The sequence below is a fragment of the Orcinus orca genome, chromosome 4 (assembly GCF_937001465.1).
Source record: "Orcinus orca chromosome 4, mOrcOrc1.1, whole genome shotgun sequence".
Classification (NCBI taxonomy): Eukaryota; Metazoa; Chordata; class Mammalia; order Artiodactyla; family Delphinidae; genus Orcinus; species Orcinus orca.
The window spans coordinates 142,921,163-142,942,463 of NC_064562.1; positions in this window are offsets into that span (position 1 = coordinate 142,921,163).

Sequence of the window (21,301 nt, forward strand, 5' to 3'; positions counted from 1 at the left end):
TACTTTCTTTATTCCTAGGATACCATAGGCTCTTCACTTGCCTCCAAGTTCCTGACAGCTCACTCTCGGTCCATTGTTGTTCCCCCCTATCCCAGACCTCTTAACGTTATGTTGCCTCAGTGTCTAGCCAGTGTATCTCTGTGATTTTATTTTACAGTAAATCCTTTCATGATGTCTTCAAATCTCACGGCTTTACACCCCATAAGCTCTTTATGTGCTAATAACTCCTAAATGTGTGTCTGTCTCCAGACCTCTTCTAACGTTTCTGGTCTCGTATACCCAGTGGCTGACTCAGAATCTTCACTGGGAGGATTCATAGAGATCTTAAACTTAACTTGTCCCAAACTGAGCTCTCATCTTTCACAAAAATGTACTCCAACAAGTTTTACCCATTTCTGTTATACTCTTCTAGTTATTTAGTCTTTGGTTCTGAGAATCTGACTTGACTGTATTCTTTCTCTTATACACAACAGCCAGTTCTCTCCACCTCATGTTTAAAAAAATACCCAGACTGAGAAACCTTCTTACCATCTCCACCTCTGGCACCCTAAGGTCACAATATTCCCTTTCCCTTGAATTTTTGCAGTATCTTCCTATTTGTTCCATTATCCATCTTTTGTCCACAAGCAATTTGTCGTGCTTGCTTCTGTACTGATGTAACTTAATTATGTTACTGCTCTGCCCCAAATCCTCCAATAGCTTCAAATTGGTCTCATCGTCTGCAAGAATTTTCCCCTAGAAATCTACATGGTCTTGTTCACGCATCTCCTCAGATATTTTCATTCCTTTGGTGGCAACTTCTTCCTAAAGACTTCTCTGTAGACTCTCTTTAAAGCTGCCAAACCTTCATCAACATATCCTATCTCTATGCTAGCTTGTTTATTTTTCCTTAGTACCCATCACAATCTATTATTCTACATAGTTTACTAATAAATTTTACTTTTTATCTCTCTCCTGCCAGCCCCCACCACCTGAAACTGGCATGCAAAATTTAGGGTTAGGGATTTACTTTGTTTGATTGGTTTTGGTTCCTTATAAATATAGCTCTACAAATAGCACCTGGTTATCATAGTCACATGAGAAATATTTATCGACTGTTAAGTGAAAAGTATGTTCTCCTCTTACATGTGGAAGATCACTTTAGATTGGAATTGCTCTCATTCAGTTCATTGCGTGTTTGTTTACATAAAGGTAATCTTTGACATTAATTTCTCCATGTTCAGACCCCTCTTTCGGTTTTGGAGCACTTTTTGGCATATCTGAAATAATTTTGCTTATGATGTAGATTTTCTCAAACTTTGACTATATCTTCTTGGAAATCAGCAGAGCCACAAACTGTAGGCTGTATCAAACTAATTTAAGAAATCTGGTTGGGGACTTCCCTGGTGGTGCAGTGGTTAAGAATCCACCTGCCAATGCAGGGGACACAGGTTTGAGCCCTGGTCTGGGAAGATCCCACATGCCACGGAGCAACTAAGCCCACGAGCCACAACTACTGAGCCCACGAGCCACAACTACTGAAACCCGCGTGCCTAGAGCCCATGCTCCACAAGAGAAACCACTGCAATGAGAAGCCTGCGCACTGCAACAAAGAGTAGCTCCTGCTCACCACAACTAGAGAAAGCCCACGCACAGCAATGAAGACCCAATGCAGGCATAAATAAACAAACAAACAAATAAATAAAAAATAAAGAAATCTGGTTGAAAAGTTTTTCACTGTTTTAGTTTTCTTGAATTTGTGGAAACTGGGGTATTATAAAACTGATTAAATCCTTCTAAATTTCTAAAGGCAACTGCCTTTTAAGGAAAATATAGTAAAAGAAGTACTGCTAAAGTCTATTGCTCAAGGGAGGATTATTAGAATATATTTAAAATCACACAAAGTTTCTAAACTGAATAAATTATTTTAGTCTGTTCAGAAGCAGAACCAAGTTGTGACAGTAAAGTAGTGATGCTTTTGAATTTGAAGTCATAACTCATCATTTCTAATAATTTTTCACATAGACTACTTATGACAATGTAAAATAAGAACATTGCTTATTAATGGTTATCAAATGACTACAAAATGTTTACTCTCTCCAGATTTACTGTATCAGCATTGGTGAGTCATATATATTTTATAATAATTAATTATGAAATAATACTATATTTTTATTCCTTTGATTGGAAATTAATTTTAAAAGCATAAACAATTCAAAGGTAAAATGGGTAGAATGGTAGTTACATAGAAGCAGCCTGACAGCATCCCATTCATGGAGACACAAAGAAACCACAGTTGAATGCACAGTAATTCCTCCTTTGAAAGTGAACTTACTGATCTCAGTTATTATGTTATAGGGACTCTATTTTGCCAAATCGTCTCATTTTCTAGATGATAGTGCTATTGGCAAAAGCAGCATCTTGGATATTGAGCTTTGTAATATATTTTGGTTTCACCTGCTCATGATTTTTCTAAGTTTACATTTAACGTTTTCCTTACTTGTTCAGTTGACATAAAAGTAATTGAGGGAAATATGTTTTAAACAGTGGTTTTTCTTTTTTTCTTTTGACATGTTTTCCATTATATTAACATCAGAAAAGAAATCTCTGATTGGTGTGCTTTGAAAATTTTTAGACATGATAGCAGTGAAAGAGAGAAATACAGGAAGACTGTGATATGTTAATCATCTAGTAATCAAATGTAAACTGCTGCTTAATTTATTTTTAAAACTTTTTTTAGATCTTAATTTCAACTTAAATTTGAAAAGTAATACATTGAGCTAAAGTAGTATGGCATTGTTTATAGCTTTTTGAATCTCCTAAATATATAATTATTTTCTTCTAAATGCCTGATATTTCTTATAACTTATGTTAGATTGTAAGCACTCTGAGGCCATGGTCTTTTGTTCTATTTTTTTGCCATTCCATATTTAGAACTTAGATACCTGACAAGTATTTGAAATCATTAAACAGTTATTGAATGCATGAATAAATGAAGGCTAATTTATAGACCCAATTAACAGTATTTTATCAATGATATAAGTAATTACATTGTCTAATCAGTTCTATATAATAGATGCATTTATATGTCTTCATCTGTTTAAGAATACACTTATTTAGTAAGGAGTGTTCCCTTTTGTGAGGCATTTATATATGTAGAAATGTTTTTGCACATTGGTCAAGTTCTATTATCAATGTCAGCAAGTACTTATCAAAAAGAAAAAAAAAACTATGAGTAAGAATAAATAAAATAAAATATCCTTCAACATAGTACCTGACTCATGTTAGACAATCAATAATGTTGGATAAAGCAAAAGCAGATTTATAAAGAGAAGAGAAAAATCCTTATTTAAGTAGTACATAGCTCTACTTATCAAGATATTGAGTTTTCTGCTTCTTCTCCCCTGGGATTGTCAGGCAGAAATCACAAAGAACTAATAAGCTGTGTACCGGACACATTGTAATAACTGAAGTATAGGTTTAATAACTGTCTTAGTCCATTCAGACTTCTATAGCAAACTACCACAGACTGAGAAGCTTAAACAGCAAACGTTATCTCTTACAGTTCTGGAGGCTTGGAAGGCCAAATAAGTCAGATTTGGTATCTGGTGAAGGTTCACTTTCTGGTTCATAGACAGCTGTCTTCTCACTGTGTCCTCATATGACAGAAGGGGTAAGAAAGCTCTCTGGTGCTCTTTTATAAAGGCACTAATCTCATGCATGATTAGTCCACCCTCATGACCTATTCATTTCCTAAGGCCCCCACTTCCAAATGCTATCACACTGGAGATTAGGTTTCAACATTTATATTTGAGGGATTCACAAACATTCAGTCTATAGCAGATGGCAATGTTGAGGAAATGGGAAAACTTATCTTAGTAATTTAGACAATTTCAGTGGGGTTCCTTCTAATATTGCTGTGATTGGTGTTATGAAGAATATGTAGCCTAGCTAGGACCTCTCAGCATGGTTATTATTTTTATGTATTCCTGTTGTTATGTAAATTAACTTAAGGTGATAACATTTAACTCTATCATTCTATCAATAAATACAGTATCAACAAATCCACTGATTTCTGTCAATTATCTAACCAATTTTTATTATATTCTGTTTCTGTACAATAATTCTTTTCAATGTTAGGCTAATATTAATCACTCTAAGTGCTGAACATTTATTAACAGTATTTAAGCTATGACTGTGCCAATATTTTTATGATTGAACTCAAGCAAAGGAAATGTAATAATATGTCACCAAATCTGTACTACTTGAAAGTATGTTTCAAGTATTTGGGACAAGTGAAGTCTCTATATTTTATACATCTAGTAGAACAAAGATTATTAAAAAAACTTTGTACCGCAACTTACAAATTGGAGATTCTTCAGTTGTATGACTAGAATGTTTCCACTACAGAACCTCTTGTCCTTGTTATATTGTTATATATATCCCATTTTTGTTTTATTGAGAATATTCTAAGAAAATCCACCTTTATTTTCTTACTCTTCAGATGTTTAAGAACATATTTCTTGAATAGCTTCTTTCTTTTACTATTTATTTTGAATTCATATTAGATTACTGTTTGGATAGCTATAGAATCCCTAATTTAGAATCTTCTTTCCTCAGAACTCTGAGACATAGTTTTCTTGTCTTTTTGTACCTTGCGAATCCAAAGTGTTAAACCAATCTTATTTCATTTATTAGGTAATCTTCTCTTCTGCTCCTTTTTTTTTTTTGTCCTTTATTATCTTTTGTGTTTTGTTTTTTCTAAATAGATCTTTATTGGAGTATAATTGCTTCACAATACTGTGTTAGTTTCTGTTGTACAACAAAGTGAATCAGCCACATGCATACACATGTCCCCATATCCCCTCCCTCTTGAGCCTCTTGAGCCTCTTACCATCCTCCCTATCCCATCCCTCTAGGTCATCGCAAAACACGGAGCTGATCTCCCTGTGCTATGTGGCTGCTTCCTACTAGCTAACTATTTTACATTTGGTAGTGTATATATGTCGATGCTACTCTCACTTCGCCCCAGCTTCTCCCTCCCACCTTGTGCCCTCAAGTCCATGCTGTACGTCTACGTCTTTCCTGCCCTGCAACTAGGTTCATCAGTACCTTTTTTTTTTTTTAGATTCCATATTTATGCGTGTAGCATACGGTATTTGTTTTTCTCTTTCTGACTTACTTCACTCTGTATGACAGACATATACCCTGAGAAAACCGTAATTCAAAAAGAGACATGTACCACAATGTTCACTGCAGCACTATTCACAGTAGCCAGGACATGGAAGCAACCTAAATGTCCATCGACAGATGAACGAATAAAGAAGATGTGGCACATATATACAATGGAATATTAGCCATAAAAAGAAAGGAAATTGAGTTATTTGTAGTGAGGTGGATGGACCTCTTCTTTTTTAATGAACTGACTTCTACACATTCACTAGGGTGGATCAGGGTGCTGGCTGTTTTTCGTTTATTGTGGATACTACTCTGTAGAAAGTGTTTCAGTCTGAAGATGTGTCCTTCGTTTGGCCCAGGAAAATGTTTTACTTTCTTTTTTTCCTGTCTTATTTTCTTCCTTTCCCTGTTTCTCCCAGTTCCTACTGGAATGTTTTAGGCAGTTGCTAAACATGTTGTATTCTCCAGCTGTTTTCTTGATGTTCCAGTTTTTTTGTTGTTGTTGTTGCGGTACGCGGGCCTCTCACTGTTGTGGCCTCTCCCGTTGCGGAGCACAGGCTCCGGACGCGCAGGCTCCAGACGCGCAGGCTCAGCGGCCATGGCTCATGGGCCCAGCCACTCAGCGGCATGTGGGATCTTCCCGGACCGGGACACCAACCCGTGTCCCCTGCATCGGCAGGCGAACTCTCAACCACCGCGCCACCAGGGAAGCCCGATGTTCCAGTATTTTAACTGCATTGTCACAGCTAATTTCGGTTCTCCCTACATCCTTCCAGGTTGTATCTCCCTGGGACTCATCCTATACAATTGGCACTGAACTTGGCAGTTTTCTCCAGGTGTCCCTTTTTCTGTTTCCTTTATCTGTCAGTATATATATCTGTCTACTTACTTGCAGTTTTCCAGAAATCCATTGATATCTCTGGTCCACTAATGGATTGCTCTTTTATTATTGGCATGGTCAAAGATTTTGTTTTTCCAAAGCAGAATAAGAGGATTGATCTGTAATTCCTAGACTGCATTTTATTTACATAATTGTATCTATGTAATGATAGGTTGTACCACACAGAACATAAAAATACCTTTAAATTATGTCCCTAGGATCAAAAACAAAATTGTCACTTGAATAAATGAGAAAATATTGAAATAAGAGCACCAAGTAATTTGGGGGTCATTTTCATAATGGTGTAATATAACTGAGGCACTAATTTAGCAGTTCTGGCAAAATAGAGATAATTCAGGAAGTATGACAAGACATTATTTATTGTTGAATTTCTTGTAATGTCTGTATCTTTAAGAAGTAAACCTAAACTGTGGTTTTAAAATGAAGCAATATTTTGGTGGTTAGATGTCTTCAACTGTAGACAGATAAAGTAGCAGCCTTTTCCTACCAAGCCTCGGGGATATCTTAAGAGCAAGTCTTTTTGTTTTCTTGTAGGTTCAGTGGGACAAGTGAGTAAAATTACTCATTATTAATGACATATATTTGATGTGTGCATAAGAGTGAGGGTTTGTGTGTGTGCATACATATATATGTGTAAGTGTGTGAGCTGAGTTTGAAAGTATAAAATTTCTTTAATTTAGGAGAAGAAACTCCAATAATTAAATAGTTCAGTAACTTCTTCTCTCACTTCCTTGTCTAAGCAATGTGAAATATTTGATTTAAATACTTAGTGTTTATATTTTTCATTGATATAAACTAATTGTTTGATGAATGTGCCAACTCACCCAGTCATTTTTGTTTTATATATGTGAGAAATTGGTGTGAATGACAGGAAACAAGGCTCATTTCTTTCTTTTCAGACACAACATTTTTCCATTATATGCTTAGTCAATAGACTTACTGAAATAACAATGGAGTTCAAGTCACTCTTTGGGAAACTCTAAATCTACCCAAGTTTATACTTCCTACACTGCAATACAGTCTGGGAAGGCAGCCTAACAGTTTCTTTTCTTGCTATAAAATTAAACAAGCAAGAGAGGGGAAAAGGTTGGTCAGGATGCTGGGAGTCCCATGTAACAGCCTCCTTCCCTACCGGGAGATTGCTTACATACTATGATGCTGTCTCCATAAACTGATAAAGGATAAATCCATTTCAAGATGAAAAACAAACAGTAAAATTAATACACTACAATATCTGTGAGAGAAATAACCAAGAACAAGCCTTCAAAGACTTATATGACTACCTGATGAAAATCAAATTTTCATCATCAAGTAAACAGGATTAACAAAAAATGAAAGCAAAAAGGCAATAAAAGCAAAATATGCACAGAACAATCTAACAGAAAAAGAAATACCAAGAACTGTATTTGTTTAGTTTTGTTTTTTATATTACAGTACCTACTACGATGGGAAAAACTAAAGTTCTTCATAAATCAATCTTCAATTAAATATTGGAAACTGTGAAAACACCCTCCAAATATTTTAAAATTCAGTCTGAGTTAATAATACAAACAGATAAAATATATTTATGCATATATATATTTACATATGTAGTCGTATATGACACAAGTACATATAGGCACATACCACCGTGTTTTTTTCTTATTTTAACAACTCAAAGTGTTTGTAATTTCTACAGTGTATGTGATAAGTCAGTGAAATTAATCAAATCAATTATAGTTAATCTTACCAAAATGCCTTATAATTTTTACTGTATTTATTCCTATGAATAGTGATGAATAACTTATTTCTTTCACAATTAAAAACAAAAGACATTGTGTCATAACTTGTTTAATTGATTCATTAATTGTGTCCTTTTATAAAGGGTTGCTTTTGAAATCATAGGACAGTAAATTAGTCCCTAACAAATTATACAATGAAATAGGTGGAGCAGATGGGATAGATAAAATTTATACATTAGCAAAGAGAACATTAAAACCATTCTCAAGCAATTGTCAACTACAAATTGGCATTTTCCATTGGCACTTGACATCTACCTCTACAAGGATTAAATCATGAGCCGCTACAGCTGCTGACTTTCAACACCCCCCGCTGAAAGGAGTTCAGGTGGAGAGCAGAAATGAGGCACTCTGTCCTCTGGGAAAAACTGGCTGAACAGGTCTTCAGATAGTTGGATATTTTCAGGAGCTAGTTTTATGAGCCCAATTCTTGCATCTCCTCATATCTAGAAAAGCACTAAACTCCTTCATGGTGACAACTGCTCCTCGTGACTAGCAGTAACCTTCACGAAACTAGCAGAAACTTCTGCAAAAAATACGTGCTTGACTGCATATACTCCCTCTTCACCAAAATCACATCTATACTGACCTCCCCTGCTGGCTCTTCGGAGCAGTTTCTCAGAGCTATCTGAAATGCTGTCTCCCAGCCTGCAGTCCTCATTTTGCCCCAAATGCACGTTGTGCATTTTTTTAAGTCGACACAGTCTTTTATGTTTCATCAATCCGAGTTGGGTCATTTTTTATTATTTGTGTGTGTGTGTGTGTGTGTGTGAGAGAGAGAGAGAGAGAGAGAGAAAGAGAGATTGGTTGATGTAATTAATAATTTCTAATCTAATATTACATATCTGTTTTCTTCTTACAAAAATTTTCCTGTTAGAATGACAAGTGCTAACTAATGGATGGAAGTGTGTATTTTCATTACTGAGTAAATAAATTGCGTGAATACACTTATATGGAATCCTTACAAAGATGAACCACCATGTTACACAGTGTTGGCATGCTCTGAAGTTAAAATAGGCCACAACCAATCAAAAAGTCTTTTTAAATTATTTTTTTCTAGTTTCTCAAAGTGGCAAAGAGGAATTATACTTAAAATACCACAGATTTTTTTTTTTTTTCCCTAAAATCTTCTCTTCCTTGGTGACTTGGTGTAAATTCTGGAGTCATATATCTTGATTTGCTTATTGTGGTGATCATTTTGCAATATATATATATAAATATCGAATCATTATGTTCTATACCTGAAGCTAATATAATGTTATATGTCAGTTACCTCTACAAAAATATCTAGATTTGATCCCTAATTTTTCCACTAAGAATTCTTTATTCCACCAAGGTAAGAAGTTGTGACCTTGGGCACTTAATGTAACTTCTTTGTGCTTCCAATTTGTTATTTAAAAAATGGAAATATTTATACCTGTATTTTAGGATTGTTCTGAAAATTAAATGACTTCCAGTATTGAAAGTACTTAGAACAAAGGCAAATAAACATTCCATAAATGTTGGTCACTCTTACTATGTCACATGTTGCTATCAGTCCAATATGAACTTGATCTTTGCTCTGTTCCCTTATTCCCAGTTTTTCATTTTTGAAACTAACATTTTTCCTTTTCTATAAATCCGTGTCCTCTCCTATATCTACCCTGTTTCTCTCTTTCTCTCTTTGTCTCTCATTGAGCTTGCTGGGTAACTTCCTGACTCTCCAACTTATTCGATTCAGCCACGTAAAGTATCAGGAATCAGTCAGGCAAAGACTGAATTTTTCTTAACTGGCAGCTTGAGAGGCCAAAGCTAAGTATAATTGTAACTAAAGGACTCAAAATTGTACAGAAAGAGAGAATGCCAGTTTTTATTTAAGTAAATTATTCATATGTTAAAAGTATTACATAACCTTGAGAATTACATCATGTTGAAAAACAGCTTTCTTCTTGACCGCTTTGCTTCACTGTGAATTTTTCCAAAGGTCACATATAAGCTAGATGTACAATTCATTCAATTTAATGTTCTTAGAATGTAAATAAATGTACGTGCTTTCCATTCTCTTAATTACTTGCACAAGTTGTCCTTATGTTCGTAACAGGAGTTATGAAAGAAATGCTTTTGAAATATGGGAAAATCCAATTGTAAAACATACAAACTTGTAAGCAATTAAACTATTTTATTATTAACACATCATAGACTTATTTTTTAAAAGATTATGAAGGAATTAAAGATAAATGTATTGGGTTAAAGGATTATATTAAAATGTGAAATGCATTACCATTTGAAGTATACTTATCTTTTCTCCAAATCTTTACACTCTATCTATGAGAATGTTTTAAAAATACATCATAACACTAAAAAATGCATCCGTAATCTAAATTAACATAATCAGAACTTGAATTGGCAAATATTCAATTTTGCTTTTAAGGAATTTTAATTATTAACTTTAACAGAGTTATAAAACTGTGGAACAATATTCTATTTCAAGAAATAATCAGGTAATTGGCTCCTAGTTATTTGATTAAAAAGTACGATACAGAGTCTTTTGTTTTCCTGATAAATACCTCGTGTTGCAGAGGGTAGTAAGTTAGGTAAAACTATAAAGGCTTAGAAGCAAAAGACAATGGCCTCTAATATTGACTTTACCAAATTTAAAAGTATAACCTGAGGCTTCTGTGTCTCAATTTCATTGTTTGGAGAATGAAGGATTTGGTCTAGTGATTCTGAAACTTTCCATTCTCTTGGAAATAAGTAAGTTCTATTGCAAGCTCAATTACCTTATTATCTTTGATGGTCCAAAGAAAGTGTGATTAGCAAATATATTAAAGGTTTTGAGTTGATTTTAGATTGGATCTTTGATTAATTTCTCAACTTAGCATAGTATATAGAATAAAGTAGAATAGAGAAAGACTTGTGAAGTAGGCATGAGGAATGGGAAGGCTTTGAGTTATGCCTTTAAATATATTTACAGATCATGTTATTTGTTGAGGATACCAAAAAAAAAAGGAGAAATAGCTGTCCTTAGGAAGACTTAAAGACTAATAGCCCCTCTTTCATCAGTGACTTGCTTCATCATAATTGTTTGAACTAGGAATATCTGTCACCCAAGACACATTCTGATTAGTTCAGAGGCTGAAGTGATTTATTAAATACTGTGAAAGAAGTTCAAGTGGAGTCAGTATTGCTAAGAGAACTCTCTGAAATGGATCCGGGAGGCCATTGAGGAAGTAGGATTAGGCACGTCTCAGCCCAGATGGAATATGATCTTTTGACCACTTATTGTCTTACCTCAGGCACCCAGAACACCAGCCCAATGTTCTAGAAATTCAAGATACTTAGTGGACCCGTACCCTAAAATAGGTTGTGACAGCCGATCCCTTAAGGACAAATATTTCCTTTCTTGCAGTCATAATTCTTGCCAGACAACTTTAATAACCTTATGGATTTGTTTTAATAAGCCCCTGACCCTTTCTCTTCCCCAGAACACTTTTTCGGTTTTACCCAAATCTGTGTCTCCCAAATTGCAATTCCTAAGACCCTAAGTAAAGCTCTTTGTTCTTTGTAGCCTTGACACTGATTATTGTTTGACAAAATAAACCTGAAAACTAGTTTTGGTTGTGTTTTAATTTTATCAAAATAGTTTCTTGGAAAGTGTCAAAATTCTTTTTTATTCAGCTTTTTATCTTGAGACAATTTAAAATTTATAGATGATGATATTGTTATGAAATGTCAGTGTATCAGAAAAATGTGAACAAATATAAGTATAGAAATTCTCCTATAGTAGTACTAAGATTTTTATTCTATTTAGGAGAATAGATTAGTAGAAAATATTCAGGATCTTTCTTTAATTTTATTTACTGTCAACCATCCCAGAGTGATAAAGCACCTATCCATGAAAATAAAAAATAAGATCCAAAATTATTAGGACCTCCCTTTTGGGCTGGTGGTAGGGGTCTTGATCAAAATATAGAGAAGACCTAAGATTTTCCAGATGGATGAGCTGGCCATGTCAATGCAAAATAAGCTTGTACCTTGTTATTTTATGGGCGGTTTACTGAAGACTTCCTTCCTACAATTAGAATCCTGCAATAGAACTATATGGGAACTAGGTAAGGCAGATAGGAACTTTCCATTTGAGACAGAAGAAACTACATATCAGAAAATCATAGTTCGACCAAGGCCCTCATATGAATGTAGCATAGAAATGCAGGTTGGAAAAAATGTCAGGACTAGAGATAAATATTTGACTGAAGATTTAAAAGAGACTGAGATGATAATTTATTCAATTAAAGGGTAAAATATAGCATATAAATATAGGATATAAATGTTACCTCTGCTATAAAAGGAAAGCATTAGAGGATAAGTAATGAAATAAACATATGGAGATTTTATAAGAAAAAAAGTCATGAGGTTACTTTCCATGATAAAATCATGTTGTTCTTTACAAAAAAGAAGTAGAAGGAGGAGAAAGAGGGAAAAGAATAGGAAGAAAATAGGATACGAAAAAGAATTAATACAATAAAGGAACAATACTTGGAGTTCACAAACACATTTATATTGTTTTAGCATTTACACGAGTCAGGGTGATCCAGAGAATAGATTATATATATACACATATATATATATATATATATATAGAATATATATATATATACACACACACACACACACACACACACACACACACACACACACCCCTATGTAAATTTGAGCCCAACAGATGGAAAATGCCTGCTGAAAGACAAAGAAAAAAAGACAATGAAAGAATATTACAATTATTAGGAAACAGTATCTTCTAAATTTTTTTGTTTTGAAGTAAAGAAAATAAAGGCACACTAAGGAAAAATTACCTAGCATAAGAAGTATTTTGGTCTTAAAAAAAAAAATCCTAAATCCTAAAAATGGTGATCTGCCTTTTACCTGGCCAAAGCCTAGAATGAAGTATATCACTTGTCAGAATTAAAGGGAAATGTTAGTACATGTAATATTCTTAAAATTTGTCATCAGATTCAGAGGGCTTTGAGGACAAATGAAGCTATAAGCAGTCTTTGTAAGGTCTTACAGGAAATAATTGTTTAATTAACTTTGTAGGAAGGTAATATTTGGTCAGTTATCAAGGTTCTTTGGAGTTTATATTGAAGAGGCTAAGGACATGCGTTCAGTCCCTCAAGGAACATGTCACTGTGTTCGTGGGCAAAGACTTTCCTAATCATACTTCAAGGCATCTCTCTGATTCATGCCATTCATCTCAGGATGGAACAGGGAATATGAATGAATCACTGCTATGGGAAATTAAAGGTAATGAAGCCAGTAATACCCTGATGGCCCTATAAAGACAATGACTACCTAGGAGGAAATACCCAGTAATTTCCCATAAGCTAATATTTCTTTCTTTTTTAGTTTTGTTTTGGTTTTGTCTCTGTGTGCAAGGGACTCTTTGGCTATTGTTTTCTGGACACTCCTCAGCCAGATTTACCATGATCAGTCTATTCAATGTGCCTACATATTTCAGAAACAAATAGAATCTTCAGTGACAAAGACAAGGTAATTCACATTAACTAGAATATCCCTTATGTCTTCCCACTGTGGGAATCTCCAATACAAATCTAGTACAAAGGCACGTTGTCTAAAATCTCCAGAGAGGCAAGATGTGTGGGGGGGGGATCACAAAATAATTTTGATTCTTATTAGCTTGCATTGCTCAAATCACAGACTCAGTTCTTAATTATGTGATTAAAACCACGTTTTCTTGCCATTTTATTTGAGCTGAAATAACTGTACTTTGAAAGACATACAAAATAAATTATTATAGTAAAAAAACTTCATTAATTACCTTCAGATAGAGAATCCCCTTGATATTAATTTACATTTCAAATTACAGTGACTTCTATAATATTAATAATAATTTAAAGCCAAGTGTGCAGTATCACCTCACCTATAATGCATCGTGTTTATGTAAGCAATATTATATGATATTATAGATAGAAAAGTCATTTAAATTATTTGTTAAGATCAAAAAGTTACACACTGGTTATCCAATTGGTGGAAAAATAATGATATAAAAATTGCATATTATTATGTCATTAGACGATATTGTATGTTACTATGTAGAATGTCAGTAATTAGAGATCCAGCTAATGAATTTGAAAATATCTTTCCCAGTGTTCTTAAGCTATCTTTCAAAATATGGAGATAAATAAGAGATTTTGTTTGTTTAGGAATTAGATGTCTTAGATAATCAAAGATTCGCTCAAAGCCATTCCCTACACAGCCCCATCAAACAGCTTCTTAATGTGTTTTTTGTATTTATCAAGAAGACTCAAGTCTTGTCATGTTCTGTTGAGCTGACAGACTTTAAATCTTGAAGCCTCATGGGTTTTCCTCTGGAAAGGAAAAAGAATGAATTCAGTACCATACCTCCCTTGAAATCCAGCCCTTTTGTCTAATAGCTTTAAAATTAGCAGTGAGCCCAGGGGAGTCATTTAGTGCTGCTCTGAATGTTAAAGCATGAAAAGTCTTTTGATTCCAATCTTGGGAAGCTTAAAAATTTTGTTTTATCTTAATATGAATCTAAATCCAAGACTTCTCCTTTATTTTTAATTTGATAAATGTGCAAGGCACAATGCCATTTCTTGTCAATCATTTCTTACAGATGGCGTACCAAAAGAAAGAAACTTGCTTTGCCTGAAAAATAAAGTCCTGAATGAACAGCTTATTTCTTCACACATCTCTTCTTTAAAGTGGAAATATTGGTGCATATGAAGTTGACTCAATCAGGTAATCTGTATCTGACACTCAATCTATAATCTATATCTAACACTCTACTCTGATCAGCCACATCTTGGATACTCTGACTTTTATCTGAGTGATCCTGACTGACTTCTGTGTATGAAGTGAACCTGAATATTATTTTAATTAAAATTGAAGGGCGATCACATTGTTTAGTGACTCTTAGGTTAACAGCTTGATGTATTACATATATTGTCTTGCTTAAAATTCGTAACAGTAAGGTAGGTATAGTTTTCATTCATTCATTTCATTCATTCATTTCATTAGTGAGGAGACTAAAATTAAGAAAATGTAGGTAATTGTCCAAGGCATTATAACAAGGTTGAGTCTGATTCTGTATCTATAAAATGCAACCAGCTATATTTTCATCTCTGAACTGTCATAAGGGTAAAATAAGATACTATATATAAATTATCTGGCATGCAGTAGACACTCAAAACGAATAGTAGTTATTTTGTGTTACAGTCATTATACTGACCATAGTAGGTAAGGGTGTATGATTTGAATCCGAATCTCTCTGACTTTGAAACCCCTTTTACCAGTATTTTTCACGAAAACCTGAGTTTGGTATCTTATGATTTATGTGGAAATTGTGTGTGAAGGTTTGAGTTAAATTTTTATAAGAAATAAGAACAGTGCTTAAGTATAAATTGGACTCATTTTATTAGAGCTGTAGACAAAAGTCTTGTCTTAGTGAAAAAAAAGTTCAAAAAAGTTTTACAGTTAGGTTTATATATAGTTAAATAGGCTTTTCCTGAATTTCAAAAAACTGAAGATTGACTCCTAAACTAAGTATGGCCTAATGAATTCTTAGTGAGCTACAAACTTTGCAAGTCAAAATGTGCTCTCATTCTTTTTATTTAATATCAACCATAATTAAATGTTCAAATCATGAATATTAAAAACATCTTTAAAAAGAAATGACTCTTCTAAAATAGAATACCACTTGAATCATATTGATGACCCAAAATACCTTTTTAAGTGGAGGTTGATTGATTTTTACTGACAAATAAAAATCACCACATGCTGATCTGAATAGGAAATGAACACAGGCATTCATTTAAGAGGGATCAATTGCCCTCTTTTATTTTAAGTTTCTTTGGTTGTGTGTTTTATTAATTGAAATCCACTTCCTGTTATCTGCCTCTGCTTCCACACCACTAACATCTGTTACTAGGCTTTATATGCGCGCAAACACACACACACACACACACACACACACACACACACGTATGCACAATGTTGGTAAACTAAAGAGAATGTTCTAATTTCTCTCTTTCTTTTATGTGAATGTCAATAAAAAGTGATATGCAAACTTCCTTTCCACACCTAAGTTGTATACTTGAAACGGTCCCCTAATAGTTTTTTTATTAGTCTAGTCAGGGTTATCCGGAGAAATGGAACCAATATTATGTATAAAAATAAGGAATTAGCTCACACAGTTATGGAGGCTGAGAAGTCCCAAGACCTGCAGTCAGCAAACTGGAGACCCAGAAGAACCAGTGTGTAGTTCCAGTCCATCCAAAGGCCCTGGAACCAAGAGAGCCAGTGATGTACTTCTAGTCCGAATACCAGCTCTTCTTGTGAGTCAAGGAGAGCTGATGTTTCTGTCCCAGTCCTAAGACCAGAAAAGACCAGTGTCCAGTGCATGCAGTCAGGCAGGAAGAGTTTCTTACTCAGTCTTTTTGCTCTATTCAGGTCTTCGGTTGTTGGAATGAAGCCCACCTATTTTAGCGAGTGAAATCAGCTTTACTCAGTCTACCAATCAAATGTTAATCTCATCCAGCAACACCCTCAAAGATACACCCAGAACGTTTGGTCAAATGTCTGGACATCCAGAGGCCCAGTCAAGTTGGCACATAAAATAACCATCACAGTTTTAAAAATGGTTTTTGATTAAACTTTCTACTTTGAGATTATTGTAAATTCACATGCAGTATTAAGAAATAATACAGAAAAACTCCAGAGATTTCATGCAGAGAAACTGGTCTTTATGCAGTTTCCCCCACTGGTTAACATACTGCAAACCTATAGTGTAATATCACAACCAGGGTATTGACACCGATGCACTGAAGATAAAGAACATTTCTATTGAAACAAAGATCCCTCGTGCTATGATTTTTAAACCACACCTACTTCCTTATCCCCACCATACCTCCCAAAGTCTCTGCAGTGACTAATCTGATCCCTATGTCGAAAACTTTGTCATTTTAAGAATGTTGTGTAAATTGAATCACATAGTATTTAAGCTTTAGCTTTAGCTTTTTCTCTTAGCGTTATTCTCTGGAAATTCAAGTAGGTTGCTGCATGTATCAATAGTTTATTCTTCATTCTTTTTTTTTTTTTTGGTGGGGGGCAAAGTATTATTCCTTGCTATGGATCTACCACAGTTTATTCATCAATTGAAAGACATCAGAATTGTTTCAAGTTTTGTCCATTGCAAATAAAGTTGATATAAATACTTGCATCCAGTTTTTTTTTTTTTTTTTTTTTTAAAAACAGAGGTTTTAAGTTCTCTGGGATAAATACCCAGGAATGCAATTGCTGGGATATATGGTAGTTGTATGTTTAGGGTTTTTTTTAGAGAAGTTTCCAAATTGCTTTCCAGAGTGATTGTGCCATTTTATGTTTGCACCTGCAATATATGAATGGTCCAGTTTCTCCGCATCTTAGCCAGCAAATGGTGTTGTCATTATTTCTGTTTTAGCCATTCTGGTATGTGTGTTATGATATCTCATTGTGGTTTTAATATGAATTTCCCTAATAGCTAATGCTGTTTGAAATTTTTTCCTGAGTTTATGTCCTGTCTGCATGTCCTCTTTACTTCTTTTGCCTGGTTCTAATTTGAATTTTGGGAGTTTCTTATATATTCTAGATACTAGTCTTTTGTTGGATATGTAATTTGTAAATATTTTATCCCAGTCTAGAGCTTATTGTTTCATGCTCTTAAGAGGATCCCTCACAGAATGAAAGCTTGTAATTTAGATGAAATCCAATTTCTTAATTTTTCCCATTATGGATTATGGCTTTTGTGTGAAATTCAAGAACTCTTTGCGTAACCCCAGATCCTGAATATTTCTCCTGTAATTTTTTTTCTAAAAATGTTTATTTGTATAATTTACATTTAAGTGCCTGATTTATTTCGAGTCAATTTTTATATGAGGTATAAAGTTTAGGTTGAGATTCATTTTTTATTAAATAGAAATTATTTTTAAGGAGAGGGAAATTGTTCTGTGATTAGGTCACCTAACCTAGGACTAGGTCTTACTCTTCAGTGAGTTAATAATCTGTACTGTAAACCTTATAAGAGTTTCTCAGTTTTTTTCTTCCCCCTTAGATGGGACAGGATGGCTACAGCTGACCAGAGTTGGGTATTTCCAGTCCCGGGTCACTTAGCCTCTGATAATATAATACCCCAGCAGGTTAGGCTATGGTTAAGGAGTTTCTCCTGAGGGCAGGCCTTGTTAGGAAGAACAGAGTGCTCTGATGGACTTCAAAGTGGCTTTTCCCCCTCCCCTGCTAGAAGCAGAAGAAAGGTTTTTTTCTGACATTTACTATGGGAATTTCGTCAAGCTCCTGAAGGAAAATATAATAGTAAGGTCTCCCCATTACTGGTTACCCCTGGAGTTTTTAACCCACAAAGCTGTCAACACTGAGCACCAACAGTTCCTCCATCACAGTTAACATTTTCCCTATGAAGCAGTGGTTCCCATGTGGTTTCCACGTTACTGAAGAGAAATTTACAGCACTAAATGCATACATTAGGAAAGAGTAAAGTCTCAAATACATAATCAATTATTAGTTCTAGGAGGTTTTCGTTTTGTAGATACCTTGGGATTTTCTATGTGGATAATCACGTCATCTGCAAATAGGGACAGTTTTGTTTCCAGTTCCAATATGGATGAATTTTATATCCTCCTCTTTGCCTCACTGCATTGGCTAGAAATTCCAGCACTATGTTGAATAAGAGTGGGGAGAGTGGTCTGATCTTAGAGGAAAGCAGTCAGTATTTCATAATTAAATATAGCTTAGCAGTAGGTTTTTTGTAGGCGCTCCTTATCAGGTTGAAGAACTTCACCGCTATTCTTATCTTTCAGAGTTGTTTGGTTTTTTGTTTGTTTTGTTATCGTGAATGATGGGATTTGAATTTTGTCAAATTCTTTTTGCATCAGTTGGTAGGATTATGTGCTTTTTCTTCTCTAGCCTGTTAATGTGGTAGGTTACATAGATTGAGTTTTAAATTAAAACCAGGCTTGCACCCCTGGACTAAACCTCCCTTGGCCATAGTGTACAATTCTTTTTATATATTGTTGAATTCTATTTGCTGATATTTTGATAAGAATTTTAATGTATTTTTGAGGGGTACTGGAATATAGTTTTGTACTCTTTGGTTTTGGTATTAGTGTATTGTTAGCTCACTAAATGAATTGAAGAGCATTCTCTCTCTGTTGTCTGGGAAAGATTATATAGGATTTGATACTAATTCTTCTTTAAAATTTGATAGAATTCTCCAGTGAAACCAATTAAACTTAGAAATTTCTTTTTTGGAAGTTGTAAACTTACACATTCAATTTCCTCAGTACTTATTGGGCTATTTAACTTATAGATTTCGTATTAGGTGTATCGTGATTAGAGTTTTTGAGAAGTTGGTCCATTTTGTCTAACTTATAAAATTTGTGTTTATAGTTGTTCATAATATTTCATTATCCTTTCAATGTCTACAGAGATATTCTTTGTTTCATTACTGATGTTGATAATTTATATCTACTCTTCTTTTGTGATCTAGGTAGGATTTTGTCAATTTTATTCATCTTTCGGTGAACCAGCCCTTGATTTCATTGACTTTTTTGTTTTTCCATGCTCAATTTTATTTCTTTACATTACCTATATTAGTTCCTTTTTTCTGACTGCTTTAAATTTATTTTGTTCTCCTATTTCTAGGTTCTCAAAATAAGATCTTAGATTATTAGAGATCTTTCTTTCTGCTAATGTATAAATTTAATGCTGTAAATTTTCCTCTTAAGCACTGCTTTAGCTGTGCTCCTCTAAATTTTAATATGTTGTATTTTCATTTTCATTCAGTTCAATATAGTTTTGGATTCTCCTTGATATTTCCACTTTAACTCATGGGATTTTTAGTAGTATGTTGTTTAACTTCCAAGTATTTGGTAATTTTTCTCTTATCTTTTTGTTATTGATTTTTAATTTGATTCTATTGTGGTCAGAAAACACATTCTCTGTATAATTCCAAGTCTGTTGTATTTTTTGAGGTTTATTTTATAACCCAGGATATCGTTTAGATTGGTGTATTATATGTGAGTCCTTGAAAAGACTGGAATCTGATGTTAGGTGGGATAGTCTATAATTGTTGATTATATCCTATTGTTTAATGGCATTTTTTAGTTCTTATTTATTCCTGTTGATTTTCTGTCTAGTTGTCCTTTCAATGTGGAGAGAGGTTGCCACACAGGTCTACAACTGTAATTGTGGATTTGTCTATATCGCCTTCAGTTTATTACTTTTGGCTTTACATATTTGCAGTTTTGTTGTTTGGTGAATCACACATAGGACTGTTTTGTCTTCTTAGTAAATTAATACTTTTATCATTATATAGTGTCCTTCTCTGTTTCTCCTAGTTTTCTTTGTTTGGATGTCTGTTTTATCTGATATTAATATAGCCACTCCTGGGCTTCCCTGGTGGCGCAGTGGTTGAGAGTCCGCCTGCCAATGCAGGGGACACGGGTTCGTGCCCCGGTCCAGGGAGATCCCACGTGCTGTGGAGCTGCTAGGCCCATGAGCCATGGCTGCTGAGCCTGCGCGTCCGGAGCCTGTGCTCTGCAACGGGAGAGGCCACATCAGTGAGAGGCCCACGTACCGCAAAAAAAAAAAAAAAAAAATATATATATATATATATATATATATATAGCCACTCCCAATTTATTTTGACTAAGGTTTGCATGATACATGTGTATTTCTCTATTCTTCTACTTTCAAACTGCCTATATTGTTATATCTGAAGTGAGGTCTTTTTTAAACGTCATATAGTTAGATCATGTTTATTAATCCAGTTTGCCAAGCTCTGTCTTTTAATTGGTGTTAATTAAGGCCATTTGTATGTAAGGTAACTATCAATATGTTAGCACTAAGTTTGCCATTTTATTATTTGTTTTAGGTTTGCTGTCTCTGGTTCTTGTTCATCTCCTTTTATTGCCTTCCTGTGGGTTACTTGAACATTACTTTAGGATTTCATCTTGATTTATTTATAGTGTTTTGAGTATATCTCTTCTTATATTGTTTGTGTGGTTGCTTTAGGTCTTAACAATATATATGCGTAACAGTCTACTGATGTCATTATTTTACCAGGATGTTTTTACTAGAAATAACGTGGTTTTGACAGTCCTTTCCTTTTAACATCTGAAAAGTACTGTGCCATTTCTTTCTGGCCTCCATGGTTTCTGATCAGGAATGCACTGTGTCATTGTAATTGATTTTTTTCCCATATAGGTAATATAACCATTTCCTCTTGCTGTTTAAAAAAATTTTGTTTTTTAATTTCAGCAGTTTAATTATGATGTGCATTGCTATGGATTTTTTTTGTTTGGGTTTACCCTATTTGGGTTTTGTTCTGGAATCTGTAGAGTTATGTGTCTTGCCAAACTAAGTTTTCAGTAATAACTACTTTGAGTACTTTTTT